Raw genomic sequence first — 8,506 nt, forward strand, 5'->3', positions numbered from 1 at the left:
TCAGTGATGCATTGGTTGGAAGTGAGGTCAGTGATGTATCTGAGTGCACAGTGAGGTCATTGACGCATTGGGATTGACACTGAGATCAGTGATGTATCTGGGTGGACAGTGAGGTCAGTGATGTATTGGGGTGGACAGCAATGTCAGTGATGCATCAGGGTGGACAGTGAGGTCAGTGATTTATTTGGGTGGACAGTGAGTCAGTGATGTATCAGATGGAGAGTGAGGTCAGTGATGTATCGGTGTGTATAATGATGTCAGTGATATATCTGGACAGGCAATGAGATCAGTGATATATCTGGATGAATAGTGATGTCAGTAATGTACCGGGGTGGACAGTGAGGTCAGTGATTTATTTGGGTGGACAGTGAGGTCAGTGATGTATCAGATGGAGAGTGATGTCAGTGATGTATCTGAAGAGGCAGTGAGATCAGTGATGTATCTGGGTAGACAGAGAAGTCAGTGATATATCTGGATGACTCGTGATGTCAGTAATTTACTGGGGTGGACAGTGAGGTCAGTGATTTATCTGGGTGGACAGTGAGGTCAGTGATGGACCGGGGTAATCAGTGAGGTCAGTAATGTATCACAGTGGACAGAGAAGTCTGTGATGTAACTCTGTGGACAGTCAGGTCAGTGATGTATCTGAGGGCACAGTGAGGTCAATGACATATTGGGATTGACAGTGAGGTCAGTGATGTATCTGAGTGGACTGTGAGGTCAGTGATTTATCTGTGTGGTCAGTGAGGTCAGTGATGTATTGGGATGTATAATGAGGTCAGTGATGCATCAGGATGGAGAGGGAGGTCAGTGATGTATCTGGGGTGGACAGTGATTTCAATGCTGTATCGGTGTGGACAGGGAGATCAGTGACGTATCTGGGTGGACAGTGAGGTCAGTGATGTATCTGAGTGCACAGTGAGGTCAGTGATTTATCTGGGTGGACAGTGAGGTCAGTGGTGAACCGGGGTAGACAATGAGGTCAGTGATGTCTCTGGGTGGACAGTGACATCAGTGATGTATCGGGATGGAGAGTGAGGTCAGTGATGTATTTAGGTCGACAATAAGTTAAGTGATGTATCTGGGTGGACAGTGAGGTCATTGATTTATCTGAGTGGACAGTGAGGTCAGTGATGTACCAGGGTAGACAATGAGGTCAGTGATGCATCAGGATGGAGAGGGAGGTCAGTGATGTATCTGGGGTGGACAGTGATTTCAATGCTGTATCGGTGTGGACAGGGAGGTCAGTGACGTATCTGGGTGGACAGTGAGGTCAGTGATGTACCGGGTTAGACAATGAGGTCAGTGATGTCTCTGGGTGGACAATGAGGTCAGTGATGTATCTGGGTGGTCAGTGAAGTCAGTGATGTATCGCACTGGACAGAGAGGTCGTGATGTATCTGTGTGGACAGTGAGGTCAGTGATGTATCTGAGTGGACAGTGAGGTCAATTCTGTATCTGGCTACACAGTGAGGTCGGTGATGTATCATATGCAGAGTGATGTCAGTCATGTATCAGAGTGGACAAGGTGGTCAGTAATGTATCTGCGTGGACAGTGAGGTCAGTGATGTATCAGATGGAAAGTGAAGTCAGTGATGTATCTGAGTGGACAGTGAGGTCAGTGATGTCCTGGGGGGACAGTGAGGTCAGTGATGTACTGGGGAAGACAATGAGGTCAGTGATGTTTCTGGCTGGACAAAGAGGTCAGTGATGTGTCTGGGCGGTCAGTGGGGTCAGTGATGTATCGCACTAGACAGAGAGGTCAGTGATGTATCCTGGTGGACATGAGTTCAGTGATGTATCTGAGTGGACAGTGAGATCAGTGATTTTTTTGCTTGGTCAGTGTGGTCAGTGATGCATTGGGATGGAGAGTAAGGTCTGTGATGTATCTGGGTGGACATTAAGTTAAGTGATGAATCTGGGTGGACAGTGAGGTCAGTGATGTGTCCGAGTGGACAGTAAGGCCAGTGCTGTGTCTGGGTACACAGTGCGGTCAGTGATGTTTCAGATGCAGAGTGATGTCAGTGATGTATTGGAGTGGACAGTGAGGTCAGTGATTTATTTGGGTGGACAATGAGGACAGTGATGTATCAGATGGACAGTGAAGTCAGTCATGTATCTGGGTGGACAGTGAGGTCAGTGATGTATCGGATGGAAAGTGCGCTCCGTGATGTATCTGTGTGTATAGTGATGTCAGTGATGTATCTGGATAGGCAGTGAGATCAGTGATGTATCTGGGTAGACAGAGAGGTCAGTGATATATCTGGATGGACTGAGAGGTCAGTGAGGTATCTGGGAGGACAGTGATTTCATTGATGTATCGGAGTGGACAGCGATGTCAGTGCTCTCTCAGATGAACTGAGATCACTGCTGCATCTGCGTGGACAGTAAGGTCAGTGATATATTTGGGTGGACAGTGATGTCAGTGATGTATCTTTGGGGCAGTGAGGTCACTGCTGTATTTAGACAGACAATGAGGAAAGTGATGTATCTATTTGGACATTGAAGCCAGTGATGTATTTGGGTGGACACCGAGGTCAGTGATGTATTGGGGTAGACAGTGGAGTCAGTGATCTATTGGGGTGGGCAGTGAGGTCAGTGATGCATCTGGAGGCATGGTGAGATCAGTAATGTATCTGAGTGGACCGTGAGGTCAATAATTTATCAGGAAGGTCAGTGAGGTCAGTGATGTATCTGAGTGGACTGTGATGTCAGTGATGTATCGCACTGGACAGAGAGGTCAGGGATGTATCTAGGTGGACAGTCAGGTTAGTGATGTATCTGAGTGGACAGCGAGGTCAATTCTGTATCTGGCTACACAGTGAGGTCAGTGATGTATCAGATGCAGAGTGATGTCAGTCATGTATCAGAGTGGACAGGGTGGTCAGTAATGTATCTGCGTGGACAGTGAGGTCAGTGATGTCCTGGGGTAGCAATGAGGTCAGTGATGTCTCTGGGTGGACAATGAGGTCAGTGATGTATCTGGGTGCTCAGTGAAGTCAGTGATGTATCGCACTGGACAGAGAGGTCAGGGATGTATCTGGGTGGACAGTCAGGTTAGTGATATATCTGAGTGGACAGTGAGGTCAGTGATGTACTGGAATGAATAGTGAGATCAGTGATGCATCAGGATGGAGAGGGAGGTCAGTGAGATATCTGAGTGGACAGTGATTTCGGTGCTCTATCTGGGTGGACATTGAGGTCAGTGATGTATCGGAGTGGTCAGTGAGGTCAGTGATGTATCGGAGTGGTCAGAGAGGTCAGTGATACATCTGGGTGGACAGTGAGGTCAGTGATACATCTGGGTGGACAATGAGGTCAGTGATGTATCTGGGTGGTCAGTGAGTTCAGTGATGTATCGCACTGGACAGAGAGGTCAGTGATGTGTCTGAGTGGACAGTGAGATCAGTGATCTTTCTGCATGTTCAGTGAGGTCAGTGATGCATTGGGATGGACAGTGAGGTCAGTGATGTATCTGGTTGGACAATGACATCAGTGATGTATCTGGATGGATAGTGAGGTCAGTGTTGTATTGGGATGGACAGTGATGTCAGTGATGTATTGGAGTGGACAGTGAGGTCAGTGATTTATTTGGGTGGACAGTAAGGTCAGTGATGTATCAGAGCGAACAGGGAGGTCAGTGATGTATGTGTGTGGACAATGAGGTCAGTGATGTATCTGGGTAGACAGAGTGATCAGTGATATATCTGGATGGACAGAGAGGTCAGTGAGGTATCTGGGTGGACAGTGATTTCATTGATGTATCGGAGTTGACAGTGATGTCAGTGCTCTCTCAGATGCACAGTGAGATCACTGCTGTATCTGTGTGGACAATGAGGACAGTGATGTATCTATTTGGACAGTGAAGCCAGTGATGTATCTGGATGGACAGTGAGGTTAGTGATGCATTGGGGTAGACAGTGGAGTCAGTGATCTATCTGGGGGGGTCAGTGAGGTCAATGATATATCGTGACGGACAGTGAGGTCAGTAATGCATCTGGGTGGACAGTGAGGTCAGTGATGTATTTGGGTGGACGGTAATGTATCTTTGGAGCAGTGAGGTCACTGCTGTATCTGGACGGACAATGAGGACAGTGATGTATCTATTTGGACAGTGAAGCCAGTGATGTTTCTGGATGGACAGTGAGGTTAGTGATGCATTGGGGTAGACAGTGGAGTCAGTGATCTATCTGGGGGGGTCAGTGAGGTCAATGATATATCGTGACGGACAGTGAGGTCAGTAATGCATCTGGGTGGACAGTGAGGTCAGTGATGTATCAGGATAGACAATAGAGTCAGTGATCTATCTGGGTGGACAGTGAGGTCAGTAATGTATCAGGATGGGTAGTGAGGTCAGTGATGCATCTGGAGGCATAGTGAGGTCAGTAATGTATATGGGTGGGCTGTGATTTCAATGATTTATCAGAATGGACAGTGAGGTTAGTGATGCATTTGGTGGTACAGTGAGGTCAGTGATGTATCTGAGTGGACTGTGATGTCCGTGATGTGTCTGGGTGGACAGTGCGGTCAGTGATGTATCTGTGTGTATAGTGATGCCAGTGATTTATCTGGATAGGCAGTGAGATCAGTGATGTATCTGGGTAGACAGAGAGGTCAGTGATGTATCTGGGTGGACAGTGAGGTCAGTGATGTATCTGTTTGGAGAGTGAGGTCAGTGATGTATCGGAGTGGACAGTTCGCTCAGTGGCGTATCTGTGTGTATACTGAAGTCAGTGATGTATCCGGATAGGTCGTGAGATCAGTGATGTATCTGTGTGGACAGAGAGGTCAGTGATGTATCTGGATGGACAGAGAGGTCAGTGATATATCTGGGTGGACAGAGAGGTCAGTGATGTATCTGGGTGGACAGTGATGCCAGTGATATATCTTTGTGGCAGTAAGGTCAGTGATGTATCAGATGAAGTGTGAGGTCAGTGATGTATCAGAGTGGACAGTGAGGTCAGTGATGTGTCTGTTTGGAGAGTGAGGTCAGTGATCTATCAGAGTGGACAGTTTGCTGCTGTCCTTAGTAGCCACACACGCAGACAACAAGCAACATGAATTCGACTGGGACAACACTACTATCATAGGGCAAGCCAGACAGAGAACAGCCAGGGAATTCCTAGAGGCATGGCATTCATCCACAAACTCCATCAACAAACACATCGACCTGGACCCAATATACCAACCACTACAGCAGACAGCTGAATCTGACAACCAGAAGCGGCAGGGACAGACCACTATAAACACCGGAGGAAACATCAAAGAAGCGCTTCGCAGGAGGCTCCCAAGCACTGATGATGTCGCCTAGCCAGGGGACGAAACGTTTGCAACAAAAACTTCCAGCTCGGCGAACAGAACCACAACAGTAAGGTCACTGCTGTATCTGGACGATCAATGAAGACAGTGATGTATCTGTTTGGACAGTGAAGCCAGTGATGTATCTGGGTGGACAGTTGCATCAGTGATGTATTGGGTTGGACAGTGATGTATCTGGGTGGACAGTGAGGTCAGTATGTATCTGGGTGGACAGTGAGGTCAGTAATGTACCGGGATAGGCAGTGAGGCCAGTGATGTCGGTGGGTGGACAATGAGGTCAGTGATGTATCTGGGTGGACAGTGAGGCCAGTGCTATATTTGGTTACACAGTGAGGTCAGTGATGTATCAGATGGAGAGTGAGGTCAGTGATGTATCGGAGTGGACAGTGAGGTCAGTGATGTATCTGTTTGTATAGTGATGTCAGTGATGTATCCGGACAGGCAGTGAGATCAGTGATGCATCTGGGTGTACAGTGAGGTCAGTGATGTATCTGGGTTGACAGTGATTTCATTGATGAATCAGAGTGGACAGTGAGGTCAGTGCTCTCTCAGATGAACAGTGAGGTCACTGCTGTATCTGGACGGACAATGAGGACAGTGATGTATGTATTTGGACAGTGAGGCCAGTGATGTGTCTGGGTGGACACCGAGGTCAGTGATTATCTGGTTAGACAGTGAGGTCCGTGATGTATCTGGGTGAACAGTGAGGTCAGTGAATTTTCTGAGATACAGTGAGGTCGGTGATGTACCGTTTGGACAGTGATGTCAGAGCTGTACTGGGTTGGACAGTGAGGTCAGTGATGTATCTGGATGAACAGTGATGTCAGTAATGTACCGGGGTGGACAGTGAGGTCAGTGATGTATCGGAGTGGACTGTGAGGTCAGTGACCGATCGCATAAACAGTGAGGTCTGTGATTTATTGGGATGGACAGTGAGGTATGTGATGTACCGAAGTAGACAGTGAAGTTAGTGTCGTCTCTATGTGGACAATGAGATAAGTGATGTGCCTAGGTGGACAGTGAGGTCAGTGATGTATCAGAGTGGACAGAGAAGTCAGTAATGTATCTGGGTTGAACAGTCATGTCCGGTGATGTATCTACGTGGACAATGAGGTCAGTGAATTATCTGGAGATACAGTGAGGTCAGTGACATACCTGTTTGGACAGTGAGGTCAGTGATGTACCGGGGTGGACAGTGAGGTTAGTCCTCTATCTGGAGGGGCCGTGAGGTCAGTGATGTATCTGGATGAACAGTGAAGTCAGTGATGTACCAGGGTGGACAGTCAGGTCAATGATTTATCTGGATGAACAGTGATGGCAGTAATGTACTGGGGTGGACAGTGAGGTCCGTGCTGTATCTAGAGATGCAGTGAGGTCAGTGATGTACCGGAGTGGACCGTGAGGTCTGTGACCTATCGGATAGACAGTGAGGTCAGTGATTTATTGGGACGGACAGTGAAGTCAGTGAAAAACCGAAGTAGACAGTGAAGTCAGTGATGTCTCTGTGTGGACAATGAGATCAGTGATGTGCCTAGGTGGACAGTGAGGTCAGTGATGTATCGGAGTGGACTGTGATGTCCATGATGTATCTGGTTGGACAGTGAGGTCAGTGATGTATCTGGGTTGAACAGTCATGTCCATGATGTATCTGCGAGGACAATGAGGTCAGTGAATTATCTGGAGATACAGTGAGGTCGGTGACGTACCAGTTTGGACAGTGAGGCCAGTGATGTACTAGGGTGGACAGTGAGGTCAGTACACTATCTGGAGGGGCCTTGAGGTCAGTGATGTATCTGGATGAACAGTGAAGTCAGTGATGTACTGGGGTGGACAGTGAGGTCAGTGCTGTACCTAGAGGTGCAGTGAGGTCAGCGATGTATCAGAGTGGACAATGAGGTCGGTGATGTATCTGGGTGGACAGTGGGGTCAGTGATTTATCAGGATGAACAGTGCAGTCATTGATGTATCTGTGTGAAAAGTGATGTCAGTGATGTATTGAGATAGACAGTGGAGTCAGTGATCGGTCTGGATGGACAGTGAGGTCAGTGATGTATCTGGGTGGACAGTGGAGTCAGTGATGTATCAGGATAGACAGTGGAGTCAGTGATCTATCTGGGTGAAAAGTGAAGTCAATGATTAATCGGGATGTATCTGGATGGACAGTGAGGTCAGTGATGTATCGAGATAGACAGTGGAGTCAGTGTTCTATCTGGGTGAACAGTGAGGTCAGTGATGTATCTCAGTGGCCACTGAGGTCAGTGATGTATTGGGATGGACAGTGAGGTCATTAATGTATCTGGGTGCAACGCGAGGTCAATGATGTATCGGAATGGACATTGAGGTCAGTGATGCATTGGGATGGACAGTGAGGTCAGTGATGTATCTGGAGCTACAGTGAGGTCAGTGATGTATCTGAGTGGACTGTGAGGTCCATGATGTGTCTGGGTGGACAATCAGGTCAATGATGTATCTGGGTTGTACAGTCAGGTCCGTGATGTATCTGGGTGGACAGTGAGGTTAGTGAATTATCTAGCGATACAGTGATGTCAGTAATGCACCAGGATGGACAGTGAGGTCAGTGCTGTATCGGATAGACAGTGAGGTCAGTGCTCTATTGAGATGGACAATGAGGTCAGTGATGTATCTGGGTTCACAGTGAGGTCACTGATGTATTGGGATGGACAGTGAGGTCAGTGATATATCTGTGTGGACAGTGAGGTCAGTGCTGTATTTGGGTACACAGTGAGGTCAGTGCTGTCTCAGATGGACAGTGAGGTCAGTGATGTATCTGGTTAAACAATGAGATCAATGATGTTTCTGGGTGGACAGTGAGGTCAGTGATGTATCTGGGTTTAACAGTCATGTCCATGATGTATCTGCATGGACAGTGAGGTCAGTGAATTATCTGGAGATACAGTGATATCAGTGATGTACCGGTTTGTACAGTGAGGTCAGTGATGTACCGGGGTGGACAGTGAGGTCAGTGCTCTGTCTGGAGGGGCCGTGAGGTCAGTGATGTATCTGGATGAACAGTGATGTCAGAAATGTACCGTGGTGGACAGTGCTGTATCTAGAGGTGCAGTGAGGTCAGTGATGTATTGGAGTGGACAGTGAAGTCAGTGATTTATCTGGGTGGACATTGAGGTTGGATGAACAGTGCAGTCAGTGATGTATCTGTGTGTATAGT

Source organism: Chiloscyllium plagiosum, unplaced genomic scaffold (assembly GCF_004010195.1).
Source record: "Chiloscyllium plagiosum isolate BGI_BamShark_2017 unplaced genomic scaffold, ASM401019v2 scaf_52, whole genome shotgun sequence".
NCBI classification, from domain to species: domain Eukaryota; kingdom Metazoa; phylum Chordata; class Chondrichthyes; order Orectolobiformes; family Hemiscylliidae; genus Chiloscyllium; species Chiloscyllium plagiosum.